Genomic DNA, 18,168 nt, shown 5'->3' on the forward strand with positions numbered 1-18,168 from the left:
CACCTCATTTTCGGCTATGAAGGCTGGGGAGTAGCTCTCACAAAAGCTGCTGAGAATATGATTCTGTGAAATATCAGAGGTGGTTTTTAAGAGTGCATGTCGCTCAGTGTCACATAGTACGATAAACCTTTCATGTAGGATCTATCACATAGTGTGTCTGACGTTGATTTACAAGCTGTTAATATATTACTGCTCTGGAACTGGAGAGGGTAAAGCAAATAAACTAGCTTAAGCTGAGCCTCAAAATGAGAAATAGTTGTTGCCTCTACTGTTACCAACTTTGTTGCCATTTTGATGCCTCACTCACAAAACTAAGGAGGTGGCAGACTACTGTTCCTGTTTTCCTTAATGTCAGTTTTCTTTTATGTGTTTCCTTTTAGAAAAATGGGGTTTGAGCAGTCAGAAAAGATGGTCTTGTAACTCTACAAAATTGTAGCTTTATTAACTTACTGCAAGTTGTTACAAGAAGAATTAAAGAAACTCAGAGTTCTGTGCAGATATTGGAATGAAATCTGTACTTCTGCAGGAACATCTACACCGATCTGAAAAAGTTAGCATGGCACAGGGTAACTGTTTGCTAGAATGCTTTCAAAAAATAACGTCAAGCCAGAAATTAAGTACCAATTCTGGTTAGTAAGCTCTGTACCTTTCCTGTCTTCCACACAAACCCATGAGCTACAGCTTTAGTAAGTCCATCTATATTACCCCTTTCTGCATTTCTTCCTGCCCCAATGCCTTGCAAAGACCAAATTCAGAAAACTCACTTCACAACTCTTTATCAGCCGGCTTGTTTCTCTGCATCAATTAGTTTCAGGTTATGTCCATGTGGGATGGCCCCATCCCAACCCAACGATTATGCATGCTACCTTTTCCTAGATGGAAAGCATGTGTAGTCTTCTGTCTCCCTGACTCTTTTCTGGTGCAGGGATATTGTTTGACAGGCTCTCCTCCATCTTGAGATTCCTTCTGAAATTGTCAGTCTGGGTTGCTCAGCAGCTTTTGTCCTTTTATGTGGACAGCCTGGATATTTTAAATAGCTACGATAGAGAGGATACTTCTGCTGTAGAACTAGAAGCAATCTTGGTGACTGTGAAACCCAAGAAGCCAATAAGGCCTTATTTGGTCCAGGAGCCATATAGAATATTTTTGGCTGTTTAAGCACACCCCCCCGCCCCCCCCCGCAACTCTAGGCTAACAATGCAAATTTGTGAGGATAATTGTATATCAATTTCATATGCAGGTCCCTTTATTGAGAGGAAATATCAGAAATTAAACCTTGCAAGTATCCAGAAGCAATTATAAAATGAGTAGATTATAGTGGTAATACTGTAAATGGAAATTCACTGAAATGTCAAAGTACTTGCCATAAAATGTAGCAATAATATGATACTAAACACAACACAGAGAGCTTTCAAATATTAATACCTTTATTATTTTCTCTATTAATACTGATAAAGTTCAAACAATCATCACCAAGCTGATCAGGGGAATAATAATATCATTATCATCATCTGCTGGAGGGAGCTATAATGCTGCTGTCATTCTGTCCTACTGGAAGATCACTTACGAACCGAGTTAGATTCTGACATAAATCCCTGGAGGTAAATGACAGGACATTACAAGGCTCAGAGGATAATTGTAAACTTACATGCTAATGACTCAGACTTGTAAAGATACCAATCATCACAAAAATGGTAACAAATAGTAAATTAATTTTTCAGATTGCTTGGCACTGTCTGCTCAGGAAAAAAGTTCATTGTATTTGAAGGCTTAGTGAGCTTTGCTTGCTGTATTTATTCTACTATTATTTCCTTTATAGTGATCTGTACATAATGCCACCCCTCATGGCTGGTTTATTTAATGACCTAATCAGCAGGCAATTCCTGGAGATTTAACAGGATGGATATGCCTTTTCCTGCAGAAATGCTTGCTTTGCAGAGGAGGCTTCTGAGCTACTCAGACCAAGAGACGTCTGGCAGATGCAGATTGGTGCATAACTTGAATGTGTTCTGCAATCTGTAGCCACTACTCTATCACGCTGGGTCATGTTGAGGCTCTCTCAAAATCTATGCGTACGTCTACATATAGCTTTGCCGCCACAACCAGGGTAAATAATATCAGCATCTAATGTGGAAATTCTGAGCCAGGTCCTGCCTCTGTTTATGTGTACGGTACCTAATTTTAATCTTCGGTATGTCCATATATTTTCATATGTCTAAATTCTGCTCTCACATTCACCGCCATGAATCTGTCACATCTTACTGACTGCTGAGAGGACGTAACTTTGTCATCTGCTGAGCACTCTGCTTTTCATCAAAACGTATACCCTGTGCTTCTCTTTAAAACAGTGTGTCACAAGAGACACTGAAGGCGTATGCTTCATATTAAGCATGCATGCAAGCGCTCTCTTGGATTGGGAGCACAGCGCTTGCCTTCTTGTGGGAACAGAGCTGTGCAGGTAAAAGCAGAAATTAGTCCTTCTATTTCTTGAGGCCACACAAAGAACACAATATGACCTTCTTTGTTAGTTATTTAATGTATGTGTGTGTTTATGGGAGATTTTGTTACGATGTTTATGTCCTTTTTCTTACTGTGTTTATGTTTATGTAAGTCGGTCATTAAAAAATGTGGAGAACAGAGTACAACTAGTCCTATTATTTCCTTCTTCAAAATTTTGCATTGATACACTAATTTGTTTTGTTTTGTATGAGCTACCAAGATCTGCCAAAGTAAGTCACATCAATGACTGATTTTATTAAAATTAACTGTATCAAAATAAGATATTTACATTTAAGAGGGGATGCATATATATAAACCATTGTATTACTTAAAGTTATAGATACTTCTAGAGGAGCACATTTCAGGTATCAGGTTTAACATCAGGGGCATTTCTAGCTGCTAAGGATGGGTTGAGGAGTAACAGGGCCTCAGGCAACGCCGTGGGCCACATTTGTTGTAAGTGATGGTGTTCATTTCTGTTGCATTGTGGAGGAATCTGTTGCTGATCATGTGCTTCATCGGTATGTTTTTAAAGTTATTTTTGTTTTAGAAACAACAACAAAAAAAGAATTTGCAGAAGAGCAGCCTGTGCATTTAATTATAATACTGAATATTAATTAATAAAAAACATCAAAAATAAGTTGCTGGCTGCTGAATAATTAGGTATCTACACCCATCAGATCAAAGTATGTAAATGAACTACATTCTAATAAGCCCCACTGTTTAGCTCAGGAATGATAATGAATCTAATTTGCCTGCCTTAACATAGCCAAAGCCACTAACTATGTGATTTTCTTTTCTTTGTACATTTTTTTGAGTTGGTATAAAAATGAGATAATCAATAATGGGGGATAGTCTCCTGAGTGATTCCTGCTAATGCTAATGGGAGTTAATTGCTTATATTTACAAGAGACTGTGCAGTTCTGGCACCCCAGTGAATATAAATTACACAGCGGCAGAGACTGCACAGTGGGCTAAATCATCCCCACCCTTAGGAGGAGGAAGGTTATTTGGGGAAAACCATTTTATTCCTTCTGCAGCGCCTTGTCTTGCTGCTCACAGGAGGGTTTTGCTGGCCAGGCAAGAGCGGTCTCACGGGGCGTGTCACAAGGCTCCTCACTGGACCTGGGACCTGTGGAATGTGTCCTTGGTGCTCACAGTCCCTGGGAAGAAGACACATCTTGGGGGTTGGCAGTGCTGCTGTCCCCTACCAGCACACTGCTGCTTTGTGTGGCTTTAGAGATGGCAATGCAAGGCTTGCTGTGCCAGGAGGAGCCAGCTTTGGGATTCCTCCTACTTTTCTGGCATCAGATGGATTTGGCTGTCCCAGCTTCAGACTCCGCTGTGTTTCTTTCAGCTCTCTGCTGAATAACCACAGAAAAGGGAATAGCATCTTGTCTGTGCTCCCACACCTTACCTGTCCCCATGTTTCACTTGCGTTTTGTCCTCCTCTTCACTTCCTTGCAGGAGCTCCAGGGCACAAATGAAAACTCTGCCACAGACTGTTGGCACCAGAAAGTCCCTGAAATCACTGGCACAGGGCAAGGAGCAGCTGTGGGGTTTCATGTACCCTTTGTTGTGTTGGCATCTGCTTGCTGTGGTTCAGCGTTGAAGGGCTTGGAAAGTACAGCTGGAAGAATAGCATCAGCTCAGGGCATTTACAGCTCCTGAGGCTTCGTCAGGTGGGGTCGGGTAGTCACACAGTGCTGTGCTTTTCCTTCATCATCTGGGCAGTATTGCCTGGAGGAAGGTCCTAGCCAGAAGCTCTGGAAGTTAGTCTGGCACCTTGGAGGTGTCCCATGGTGAAACCAGTCTCTGCTGGGTGACTGCTGTTTCCCTCTTTGCTGGCACAGGCATGGTGCTAATGAGGGGAAACTGAGTTTTTAATGTGATTAGAAGTTTGTCAGATCCTGGTTTGAAGGGCTGTGGAGAGACACTGGATTGTTAATTCTACTATTAATGTTATGTAGAACTGAAACTCTGCCACTTCATTTCTTAGTCTCCGAACATCCTAGTTAAATTAAATTGGCCTGACATGCCTTTATCCATTTTTAAACAAGAAACAAGACAAAACAAACAAAAGCTATCACAGTTTAGCTGAGTCTGTGAAAAGTGCTGTGTTATCTTAGCTACAAAAAAACCCGTAGACTTATTTGAAGATGAAATTTTGCATATTGTTAGTCTATAATTTAGGCACTTCAGGATTTAAAAAATTATATGTCTGAGTTATTTACAGCAGAAGAGAGGGAGTTGTGCGTACAGATTAGCTTCTTGTCATCATGTTTTTAAGTCTGTAATAGGCATAATGGAGTCAGCTGTACAATGGTAATTTGTAAAGCCCCATTGATTTCAATGAAAGTCCAATGAGGATGGTTAAAGGTATTGGGAGGGCTGGTGCTTCCAAATGAAGAGAGATTAAAAAGGCCAATATTAGCAAAAGGAACAAGTAGTAATGAATGGGATTAGATAGAAGGCTTACGATACAGAAGTCCAGGCATAGGTTAGCTGATCACCATAGCGAAATCTTCTCCCTGTATTTAAACAGAACTCAAAGGTTTTGTGCTTCTGTTTAAGGTATTTGACTCATAAATACATGTTTTCTTTTCTTATGAGCTGCGTTTCAAACTGATGTTCACATCTGCCCACTGCTTTTTAGGTCATTCATTACTCACATTTTTTATCAAATGAGCAGGAAAGGATGAGTGCTGTGAGCACCAGGCATGTGTGGATGATGCCTGCCTGAGCTAGGAACAGGAGCAGTGCCAAAGGAGCGAGTGTAGAAATGACCTGTTTTCAGTTGCTCACAGCTTTGCCAAACCTGAACTGCTTGAGCAGAAGTTGTCTGCTCCGGCTGTCTCCCTTAAGCTCGAACTTTTGGAAAGCTTTGTCTAAAGTGATCCAGCTGTTTACAAAGATGAGGCTAGGAAGAAATACAGGGTGACCTTTTCGTTGGATACCTCAGGAAGCCACCCATGTGTACTGGTGGACAGGCAGTTTGTGCATTGGGGATGCCACCAAGGGGTTCTAGATTTGTCTGCCCTGAGAACCAGCCTTGGCTAAAGGAAATTTTTGAAGCTCAGTGTGAGTCAAGAGTAGAAGTTAAAAGTGCATTCAAGGACTCCCTTCACTACTGGGCATAGAGGAGTGGCAGGACAACAGTTCATGCAGTGAATTAGTGTCCTGCTGTCCGGTTGCTCACTCAATGCCTGACGCTTCCCGGCTCAGCTGTTCTCCCTCTAGCACGCTGCACTGAGGCTGCTTTTGAGCTCCCAGTGGTGTGTGTTTAATAGTAGTGTCGCTGACATGACCTTCCTTCCCTGATCCAGTCAGCAGTAAGAGCTTGTCCTAGCCTTTCTCTGCTGCCTTAATATGTGTATTTGGCTTCTGCTGTGAGCAGCTTTGTTGGTCATAGTCTGAACTTGGCACTTCCTTTTGCTCAACATGAGCTGAACCGAGAGACTCACCAGCCCCTTTTTCTTTCAAGTTTTTCTTTCTAAACAAACACTTTCACATGAAGTCACTTCACAAAGTCCTCTCATTATTGCTAACTAAATCCTTTCCCAGAGGAATGTCCTGTTCCTGGGAAGGGAGGAGTGATGTTTTGCTGTGATATCTTTATGGCAGTATCTCAAGACTGTTCCAAACAGAAATTGTGTTCCTTTTACTCTTGTGTGAGGATCTCCCCCAAATATGACCAATGACAGCTTTCAGGAATCAGTTGTTAAGTGTCATCAAGGTGTAAGTCAGTGAAAAGATAACAACTTATTTACAAACAGGAGGTTCAGCATCATCAGAAACAAGAGTATCAGCAGTAAGGACCTGGAGTTGTCAGTTCTGTGATACATTGCCATTTTGCTGTCTTCGTTAGTATTCAGCATTTAATTTTTATAAGTATCCAGCATCTTACTACTTCTATTAAAAATGGTTTTCTGACGTTCAATGATGTTCTATGCTTACATGAGAATTTTAAGTAAATGAAGACAATTTCTGTTTTTTTAAGGGCTAGTGTATGGAAGGCACTTCATGTTCATTTTATATCATGCTAGAGAAGAGTTCTTCTTAGACATTTGCAGGACTATTTTGTTATTCTCCTTTAATTCCTCTCTTGAAACTCTGTTGTGACAGGACGTTACGCATAAACTTAACAGCAGCTAGGCAGCTGGTGTGCAGAGACCTCTGCCCATCAAGCTGACCAGTATTATCACAGTGGACTTTTTTTAGCTTTTTCCTGTTTGTCTGTATGTAATCACATACTGTGCCTTGCCCTACATTTCAGTTACAAGCACTCTTTAAGGTGTTCTGTGTTTGTGTGACACCTAGCATAATGAAGTTTTGACTGAGGATTTAGATCCTGTACAATTGTTACTAGCAAGTGTCATAAACATACATGTATGTGTATGTATGTATACAAATATACACATATATATGTATGTACATGCGTGGGGGGCAGGGGGGTGTAGGAAGGGTTTTCAAAATGGTTAGTAAGAGATACCACAGGAGATGTCATTTAAAAACTTCCTTGCACCCCTTCAGTTTTTCTTTGTAGGGACATTTCATCCTTTAATGATAATAATGATTAAAAATCTTATATATAAGTAAGCATAGCTCTCTTCTGTTCACTAAGGAGTCAAAAACTTTCTTTCTTTCTGTAAATCATGGGTTTTCTAGATGAGCATGGTGACGTTAAGCCGAGTGAACTGTCCTGAAGTGCTAGAAACAATTTCTTTCATATCAGCTTGTCGTCATTTGTTACTGTTCTCATCAGCGGCTGAGGTACAGAAAGTTTTATGTCTGGCATTGAACATGAAAAGATAGCAATCCTGCCAAGGAACAAAAAGAAATATCAAGATTCATTTCAAGGTGTTCCATGTCTCTGCATTTTGAGGACTAAAACCGTCAAAGCAGCTAAATAGTTATGTCAGTGCTACTTAAATTGAAGCAGTTTTACATGACTGAGCTATAGGCTTTTTCTATAGAAGGTCTGAATCACCAAACACCTCATTTTTAGCAGCAGTGTTAACAATAAAAATAATACTTCATTATCTTTGTAGATAGTCAAGTGTATCTAGATTGCTTTTAAATTCCAACTTCGCTTTTGTAAATCGTGTTATGAATAAGGTATGCAACAATGCATCCACTGAAATAATTGTATCCTCTGCTTTTAGGAAGCAGAGAGGTATTTGGGGAAATATATTTGTATGTAAATTGCTTCTTTTTAGTTAGGAGGCATATTTATTTTAAAAAAGATTCTGAACGTCCCGTAAGACTGCAGACGTTTTGTGGCCGTCTTTTGCATTTGATGTGTAGGGCATGCATCAAACTCCACACCTCTGTGCATCGAGACAACTGCCTTGTTTGCTAAGACTGTAAAATGAATTTGAAAGATATTATATAGCTCTGCATATTAGTGAGTGGATATAAAGGGGATTAGAAAAGTGTGTTCATTCAGTCTTTCTCTTTCTGTCTTTATATACATAAACATAGTGGAGCCTCTGGGATGACACTTTTCTTTTATTGTAAATCTGTTGACTTAAATGGGGATAATGTGTAGAGAACTGACATTCAGATCAGAGATAGAGCATTAAGAAACTGATTTCTGTGTGGTTGAGCCCGGACATAAGTGCAGTTTTTCAATCCAAAGTGTATTTTATTGCGAACTATGTTCTTATACTTGAAAGTAATGTGAGCTCTTTATCTGACATTGACAGTCCTAGTGTAGGATTTCAGTAGAAGAACATCTCAATTTCATCAGTTAGACTGACACAAGTGTCAAAGCCATGATCTATTCTCACATTTACACACATCTTTCCTTTTTGATTTGGTTTATCTGGGAAAAAAGTGCCAGATCTTTAGATGTGAAGCGTAAGTTGCAGCAGATGGGCTCAGTTCCAGAGTACAGAAACTGGTTCTTTGGTTTTTGTATTTTAGCTCATTCTCTATATTTCCAGGTATAGGCTGAGACATAACGTTTCCTAGCTAAAAGGAATAGAAGAAAGAAAAGTTGAGTAAGAAATTTAGAGTTATTTCCCCAAAACTTCCTCTGGTTGCTCATTGTAATAATGCCAAAGTCCCAGACATTTTCCATATCTATGAAGTCATACTGAGTGCTGCCCAGCTGTGTGTCAGGTATACCTGTTTTGCAGAGAGGGGGCTCCTTTTTTTTTTTTTTTTTTTTTTTTGGCAAACCCACAGTTTAGTGTAGGACAGTATTACACTCTGTTATGTGAGACTCTGGTATACCTGTGGCACTTCAGTTTTCTCAAAATCACACCTTTGGGGCCTGATCCAAAGCCTGATAGTTGACTTCAGGCTCTTCATTGATACCAAAGACATTTGGATAGGGACTTCCGGCTCATTCAAAGTCTTAGCAGCATCAGAGAGCTACACCAGTGAGACCAACAGTGCAAATTATTTTGCAGATGGGGCCCGTCCATTTTTATCAAGTGAAAAATCAAACAATGCAGTTAAAATCCTGAAACCTTCCTTGCACCAGAGCTCCAATTATCACCGCAGTAAGCTACAGCTAGAAGGTCTGCTCATATAGCCCCAGAGAGAAATGCAGTGTTTTTACAGACAGCCCTGCAGTTGGCTAGGTGTCGTATACCCGTTAAGTTCTTCAGAGCACATAACAAAATGATCTGGGAAAGTGTTTCTTTAGTGAGTCAAACCTTAAGACTGCATTAGGCAACTTGCAAGATGAATGCAAGAAGTGCCACAGCACGGAAACATAGGAAGCTTAAAGAATCCTACAGGGAACTGGTTAAAATCTACTTCACTTGAGTGGCCAGCCTAAGAGTACGAAGAGGTCAATATATCCATAATTATTATTACAATTTTCTGTTTAAAATATGCCAAGTTCTTTAGGAAAAAAAAAGTTTCTTTAAAAAAGCCTTTTAAATTACAGCTTCAAAGCATTAACTTGTCTAGTAGCTTCCTAATTTCCCCAAGGATCTAAGAAATAGGCATTAGGATTCCTGGAACAAGACAAAGACTTTTAAAATTCTAGATTTTTAATATACAAGCATTTTTTATACATTACTGAAATGGAGAAGCTAATTTTGTGTGACTTCTACTAACTAGTTACTGGAGCCCATACAAAAGTACTGGTGGTTATAAGGAGCATATGCTATATTTTCATCTCCAGACTACCCTTTAGCATTTGGAAGAAACAAACATAATTCCCTTTTGTGTGTCTCTTTGGAAAAATGTGCTGCTACTGGAGAAGAATGGCTTCTATTCCTGAATTTGGAAAGTTGTACAAGTTGTAAATAATGCCCATCTTATTTTTTTAACGTATTTATTTTCTATGGCAAACAAATGAAGTATACTTCATGATGGTGACAATAAAGGAAACATTACTGATCCATTATGCAGCCCTTCAGGTAATTAATTTTAGCATAGCAAGTAAATAATTCTCCCAACAGCCTTATGAACTTTCTAGATAAGTATTATCTTTCCAAGGGTAAGTCACTGGCAGCATCAGTATTAAAAGAATGGGATGCTGAGTTCTAATATTCTTCCTTATTTAAGCAGGGCAAGTTGGCATATGTATGTGATAACTGTTCATAATGTCAGTCCAAGAAGTTTATTGTGCCAAATGACACATCATGTGGTAACCACATTGTACTTGCCCCTACTTCAAATTCACAAGAAGTAGTAAAATTAGGAATGGTGCAATACCTTTCCATCAGAGAATATTCAGTGGCACACAAGGATCATATATGCCTGTAGGTAAGTGAAACAGTGTTTATCAGAAGAACTGTTGTATCCTGAAGAGCTAAACTAATGACCTCTCACAAAAGTAGCCTTTCTGACTTCACTGTAGTTATTTTTACTGGCATGAACCAGATCAGAAGTTGGGTGTCATAACAAGAGATGGATCTGTTAGTTGAACAGAAGCAAGTGCTATTAGGGATGGGTGCAATAAAAGTTGGCCAAAATGATCAGATCCATATGGGTTTATAATCTACCAGTGGGTCACTAGCTCTTTTCACATCTACCATATGTGAAGAAGACAGCAAAATCACAAGGAGTTTATTCTGCAGGAAAGAAGTGAAGAATGCAGTGCTGTAAAGAACTGAGTCCAACATGGGAAATTCTGTGCCAGACCTCATAATGACAGACAAAATGATCACAGAACTAAAAATTAATGGCTGGTTTGGTGTAGGTTATCATAACTTGATTACATATACCATGTGTAAACAGAGTAAAGTTTCAGCAGTAATATTATCTTGTATTTTAAAAGGGCTGCTATTAAGGAAGCTGAAAATTGTTCTGAGCCAGTCATCCAGGCAGAAGAGCGTAAACAGAAAAGGCAATTGTGAAAAGGTAAAAACTTTCAGTAGGATCTCTCAAAAGCCACAAAGGCCCAGTGGAGAAGAGCCTTTCCTATTTATAAAGCAGTCTGGCTTAGACAAGAGAAAGCAGATGCAAACAAATGGAAAAGGGAAATCAGTTAGCTAGTGTAAACTGTAGGAATTACAGAAAATGGATAAGGGAAATGAGAACATAATGAGAAGCTTGGAACAATCAGGGATGAGGGTATTAGGAAAAGGGAAAATTTAACAGGGGCACTGAGTCATCACAGCATCTAAGTGGAAGAATTCTCCATATAGAATAAAGAGGCTGCCGTTTCCAGTAAGTATTTTTGTTCTGTATTTAAGCAGGAGAATGGCCATGTGGTCAGACCAAGCAGTGGTAATGAAATACTTCCCATCCCAACCATAATTCAAGAGAATATTAATCAGGAGTTTCTCAGTGTGGAATGGCAGGATATAACATGTATCTCTGGGTTTGTTGTGGATAATCAGGCAGATGTGAGCTCTGAGGAGACACCGTGACCAAAAGGGCTAATGAGATTTTTGAATTAATATAAAGGGAAATTTCAAGAGAATGAGAGAGGTTCTGCTAACTCTGGTTTTGGCACTAGTGTGACTGCTGCTGGCATATTCCTTCTATGCAGTTCTCCTCTCCATAATTCAAGAGGATACTGACAACTGGAGAGTGTTCAGAGAATAATGACAAGAGTGATTAAAGTATTGGAAATAATGCCTCAGCAAGGAGAGAGACAGGGACTCAAGGAGCTTGTCCTTGTACGTACAGTCTTTCCGACTCCTCAGAGCACCCTACTTCTCATCTCGTACTTGGTAGTGGAATTACGGGAGCTGGTAATGACTCTGTTCCACCAGGGCATTGTCTTAGCTTGGCACTGAGAAGGGGAACTCTAGCTGTTTCTCAGCTATAAAGGTCAATGCAATTCCTGCCTTTAGAGCTTCCCTCCGTGTCGTGAGGAAGTGTCAAAATGAACCCAGTAGAGCTGGAGTTAGTCAGGATTAAATCACTCCTGTATTTTTTCTCAAGGCATTTCATTTTCAGAGTTGAATCTACTGAAATACATAGGAAACAATGGTTACTGTCCTTACGATGTGTTATCTGTGTGGCTACAGGGACAGCACGCACCTCAACTTTGTGCTGTATTGGACTTCTGTTCATTTGTACCATGTTAAGTTCCCAGAGTAAAGGCATTGTTCATTGGACATTTAATTTAAAATGGTTTGTTTGAAAGGACATTGTTTCCAAGGCCAGTGTTTTAGGCCTTTATGTAAATGCTGAATAACTTTTATCAAAAGAAGAAAAAGAAGAAAATAATTATAGCCATATTATTATATGTAATTTAAATGTTGGCCTTAATGGAGTACACTGTAATAGAACTTTTCAAGGTAAAATGTGTCCTGATTAAAAGGCATTATAACCTCTGCATCTGCTTTTTTTAATAACACTGTATTAAACCCTACATACAGTGTGGTATTTTTGTGATCTTACACCACTTATATGAAAAGCTTTAGTAAAGTGCTTATCCTAATGGGAAGCTCAAAATTTTATCTCTAGAGATGTTGCAACAACTCAAAGAATAGGCTTTACTGATGTCCTTGTTTTGGGATGGTTTGGGCTATAGTTTGTTTACATCTATTTCTATACAATCAGATATGAAATGTAAAAAAATAATAAAAAAATAAGGCTATACAAGTTACTCATTTGAAAAGTTAAAGGCTAATACTAGAGTGAAATCTATACAATTATGTAGAAAAGATTTGCTTTATTTTTAAGATGTGAATTAGAAGATCATACCTATTATTTTTCTTCAAAAATATGGAAACATTTAAAGAATATTGATATAATAGGTATTAATAGTCTGAAGTACCTTTGATACAGTTTATCTTTTCATGACAATAATTTGAGATCATTTCATTACCTCCTATTTCAAGAAGTGTCCTTGGGACCCATAGATTTCAAAACTGTGTGGTAAAGAAATGTGTGTAACATTAATTACTCTAGAAAAAAAATTAATCAGTTCTTTTCAGGCATTTTAAAAGACTTTGTTATTAAATTAGTTACAAGCTACAAAATACTATGAGAAAGAAAAGAAAAGATGTTATTGTTGGTTCAGTGGCTGATGACAGCAATTGAGAATCTGGTGAAATGGATTTGCACAAAACTGTGATTTCTTAACTGCTGTTTCAATAATATGGAACACTGGATTCTGAGAAAACATGGGAAAAGAATAGGAAATTGCCACATAAACTAAACAAAATATTCTGTTGAAGTACAGTCTCCCAGAGTAAACAGTCATTACTGTAAGAATGGAGAAGCAATCACATCAGTTAAGTGGTTTGCACTTGTCAGTTCTCCTTGTATTTTCCATCCTCAGCTTTAACTGGGCTGATGGACTCCTGCTACAAGAGGGGACATAAGCAATGAAATGCACTGAAGGAAGCAGCATGTAGAGGAAAAAAGTGTCAGAAAAGACTGCAGAAAAATATGCAAGTTCAGCTTCTTACTCCAGGGAAAAGCATCATATTTAGCTCTCTTAATAAGAACTGTAGCCGTATTTCAATTTAGAAACATTTATTTTCTTTAAAAAATGTTACACAAGTGTCCTGGTTTCAGCTGGGATAGAGTTAATTGTCTTCCTAGTAGCTGGTACAGTGCTATGTTTTGAGTTCAGTATGCGAAGAATGTTGATAACACTGATGTTTTCAGTTGTTGCTCAGTAATGTTTAGTCTAAAGTCAAGGATTTTTCAGCTTCTCATGCCCAGCCAGCGAGAAAGCTGGAGGGGCACAAGAAGTTGGCACAGGACACAGCCAGGGCACCTGACCCGAACTGGCCAAAGGGGTATTCCATACCATGGGACGTCCCATCTAGTATAGGAACTGGGGGGATTGGGGGCGGGGGATCACCACTCAGGGATTAACTGGGCATCGAGCAGCGGGTTGTGAGCAATCGCACTGTGCATCATTTGTACATTCCAATCCTTTTATCATTACTGTTGTCATTTTATTAGTGTTATCATTATCATCATTAGTTTCTTCTTTTTATATTCTATTAAACCGTTCTTACCTCAACCCACGAGTTTTATTTCTTTTCCCAATTTTGTCCCTCATCCCGCTGGCAGGGGGGGCGGGGGGGGGGGAATGAGTGAGGTGCTTAGTTGCTGGCTGGGGTTAAACCACGACAGCAAGTGATGTGCTTTGCCATTTTTAAATCATTCTATTCATTTATGTGGGGGAAAAAAAAAGAAGAGTTTTGTTTCCTGGATGAAAGCATAGCTCAATATTTAATTTCTGGTTTTATTTTGATGCATATTTTAATATTCTGACCATAGATCTGAGACATATGATGCACATATATGAGGAAATCTTTTCCACCCTCTGATATACATGTGAGTCTGGAAAGCGCCTGAATTTTCCATAGTCTCATACACTCCATTGCAAGTTTCTGCTCCGGAGTCTTGGAAGTTTTAAAGCTGACTTGGTTGCTATCATTTTGTACACTTTATTCTAGTACTCTCTAAATGGCACCTTCTCTTTTGTGTTTCATGACAGAATAATCCACAGAGTCAGAGCTCACCCCTAGCAGACATCAGGATGCCCAGGGCCTGTCACCTCTCTGATGCAAACCTGTTGCACAGCCTAGCCCTTTCCTAGGACTAGCATTAAGTCCTGCAGCGTCGGTGTTGGTTTCTTTGCTGGTCCAAAGCTTAAATATCAACAGCTTTGGTACTATCTGTGGCAGAAAAACTGCAGTGTAGCTCTCTGGTTCTCCTCAGAGGGCATTGAACACTGCCCAGAGGGAAAAATCCTAACTGCAGGATTTGCATCCTGCATATACAGGAATTGGTCTTCTGAGACAGGAGCAGAAAGGGGTTTTGTGGGAGTCCCTCTATTTCCTTCAGGTGGTTTGCAGGGACTGCCACTGTCCTGGCCAATATGAAGAAACCAAATAACAAGGAAAAAAAAATATTTCCTGTCTAGTAGGCAGGAATTAAACCAGGTTGTAATTGGATGAGGGTGTGGGTGAGGTTCACATTTTTTTAGCAGCCAGGAGTTTGCTGGGGAGCTCAGCTTCCTCCGGGCTGGGAGGCAGTGGGAAGCTCCTGTGCTGTTTCTAGCAGAGATGGGCGGCAGACATTTTCCTCCCCACAATAGACCTTTACTTCAATCCCAGCTGCAAGACTGGAGGGGGCCGTAGGTGTTCACATCTTCCTGCTGGCAAAGCGGGAGAGGCTAGGTGGATGAGAGTGGCAACAGGGGCTATAGAAGAAATTAGACAGATAAATATGAGTTTAAAGTCTCTAAATGAATCTGCAGGCATCCTGAACAGTGCAGTAATCCTGGGTAAGCTTTGCTCTTGGCAAACATTTATTCAATGGCCGTTTAATAGCTCCTGACTGACAGCAAGTCTGTAGTGTAATCTAAGTCATTCCCTCCCCCCCATCCGTCCATCACTCTGGAGAGAGCTTCTTCTCCTGCAAACTGCGAGGGAGAAAGGATATAACTGTTCTTTCTGGAAATTCCACTTGAACCAGAGTTCAAGGATAAATATTACCTCCCCTTGGATATGTTAACTATTTTTTAATGATGTGATCTGATATTTTAACAGTGTGCACAGTGCAGCAGAGCTTTGGGTTTGTTGTTTAAATATCTTTGATGGTATGTCATAACAAATTAGTTTCTAAATGTTGCCAATTTGGCAGACAAAGCTGATTATTTCCTGCAATCACACTGCATATGTGCACAAGATTATAATTAATGACCAGGGATGCCAAGCACACTTTAATAATGATCCTTCAGCATTTAAGGGACTGTTAGAGTTATTGGCGTTTGTGCCTTGTGTTGCAAAGGATAGGGGCAATGAATACTGATAGATCTATCAGTGTCATAGAATCCAATAGTTTCCTGATTTTTCTTATAAATTGGAGGATTCACTGGGAGTTATTGACAAAGCAGCTGCAGTGAATATTAACAGTGTTTGTGCTGTTTTCACTGAAGCAGTACGAACTCCTAATTAGATTGGAATTGCTCTTTTGGCAACTTTGCAAGCGGTTTTCCTTAGCATATTGTCCATTTTGTGTAAGGATTACAAGGAAATCAGTGACAGATTTTTGAAGAGCACCTGAATGTCAAGACAGCGGAGGCTGGATCAGAATAAAAACTAAAGTGGAAAGGCATAGTGGATATTAAAAAAAAAAGGGTGGTAAAAAAAAAGCTTGTAATACGACCCAACAGAAATAGGACGTGGAACCAACTTCAGTGCTCTTTTCAGGATTCTCAAGGAAACATCTCTTTAGGGCTGTTCATGTGCACAGCACAAGAACTGTTATAACACTGTATTTGGGGCAATGAGCGGGTAATAAAAAAAAAACAAAACTACCAACTCAAATCCTTTGCTAACCTCTTTTCAGTGCCTCCCTACCCTACTTGCTCTAGATTTCTACTGTTGCATATAAGGACAGAGATAGTGGTTCTGATTTTTATTTCCTCTGTATGAATCAGTTGATATTGATACTGCCCTGGCACTGAAGGTTATCCTTTAAGTTTTAGAGGTGCTTGTGACATCTGCAGCAAAGGCAGCACAAAGTATGCCCTCAACTCAAAAAGCATCCTAAGGTATTTCTACCGCCTTAACCCTAGTGATGAAGTGGTGCATTTTGTCACTTTTCCATTGGAAACCTCACGTGGCATCTTCTTCAGCTTTCCTAAAAGGAAAGATGCAAGGAAGGAGAAGAGGTGAGGAATGGGACAGGGGACATGATGGAAGAAAATGTACCACATGAACCTTTTTGATAAATTCAACCCACAGTCTGCAAAAAGCAGTTACTAATGCTGACATGCATTATTACATAGTATGATTGGAAAAATCTAAATTTACTCTCTGGCTATCTGAAGCAGGGGTAGATTTCCTGAACGTTTCTGTACTTTCTGTGATCTCTCTGTGAAAATCCTGACCTGAGATCTGTTTTACTGGGATTGTCATCATTAAGGCAGACTTTGATCATAAAGCCAGAGTATGTCTCCACAACTTCTGTACACTGATTATGTTTATGCCTGTTAACATTCACCAAGATTCTCGATCCTCTACCTTGTAAGTAGACCGTGTTGAAATTGTCGACAGTAAATGTCTTCTTGTTGAAAACTTATATATCTTTTAAAATTGAAACTTTATGGATAATCTTTCAGCTATAGATATTTTCATCAATATTTCTGTAGATGTTTGGAACCAGTGGCTTGAAACTCAACTATTTAGTTTATTAAAAAGCCAGGTTTTAATAAAATGGTATAGTTCAAACTCTGGGAAAAAAACTTTAAAGTTTATCATAACTTACTTCTTGTCAACTTTGGGTTTGAAATTTTTTTTAGTCAGATCTAATTCTTCACCCCTAAATTTTCAATATGATTTGTGAATAGGATTCTGGGATTTTTTATTATTTTTTAAAAGTGAGCTTATTTTATTAAAGAAACTTTTAAAGAGGACAGACTTCAGCTCATTATTCTTTAGCAACTTGTCTTTTTAAGTAAGATTTTATGGAGACAGGCTTGCGGATTGATACGTATGCCTTAAATTAAAACCCAGCTACCTCAGATATCTATGAGGGAGCAATTTCCCAAGAAAGGGAAAGCTGTGTTGGTGCTGATACATCTCATTAAGTCCAAAGCACAAAGTTCCAGCCAACTGAAAGTTAAATTTTACTCTGACTCATGTAATTGAACAAAATTTAAGTGTGTGATAGTTTTTACAGACCAGGCAAGTACCTGAGAGGGAAGTGGAAGGAAATGTCCTAGTTCAGTGAGAATTAAACACTTCGGCTCTTTTGTGCAAGGCAGTGGTGGGACTGGCAGGAGGGGCTGGTATTTCTGGCTTTCAGTCCCAAGGTCAGGCAGTTTGCTCCTTTTGGTGGAAACTTCTGCTGAGTAAATGTTTATTTTGTATTTCATTGTGTTGCCTGATATGTGATGATTTTTGCACTTGGTTGTAATTATATGTGATGATCTTTATGCTAAGAATGCTGCAAGAACTGGAGATGGAGAAATGAATGGCACAGTTTTGTTGTGTGGTATCATAAATTAGGTTTGTTAAAGGAATTGTGAAAAGAAAAACCAGGGAGGACTTCTGTCCTGAGGACTCTTGCCAGTGTGGTAAATACTGGCACGTCTTTCAGTATAACCAGCAGATCAACGTAGATGTGAAGAGCTTTGTTTGAAAGTCTTCCAAGACGACTTGGATGCACACAGAGTGCGGATCCTTTGCTTCTCTCAGTACTGCAAACTGCGGGTCTGAATAGTTTTGGTCGGGTGCTTCTGAAACAGAATAGTTGCCAATTTTTACTTAA

Source organism: Haliaeetus leucocephalus, unplaced genomic scaffold (genome assembly GCF_000737465.1).
Source record: "Haliaeetus leucocephalus isolate CR32 unplaced genomic scaffold, Haliaeetus_leucocephalus-4.0 Scaffold450, whole genome shotgun sequence".
Classification (NCBI taxonomy): domain Eukaryota; kingdom Metazoa; phylum Chordata; class Aves; order Accipitriformes; family Accipitridae; genus Haliaeetus; species Haliaeetus leucocephalus.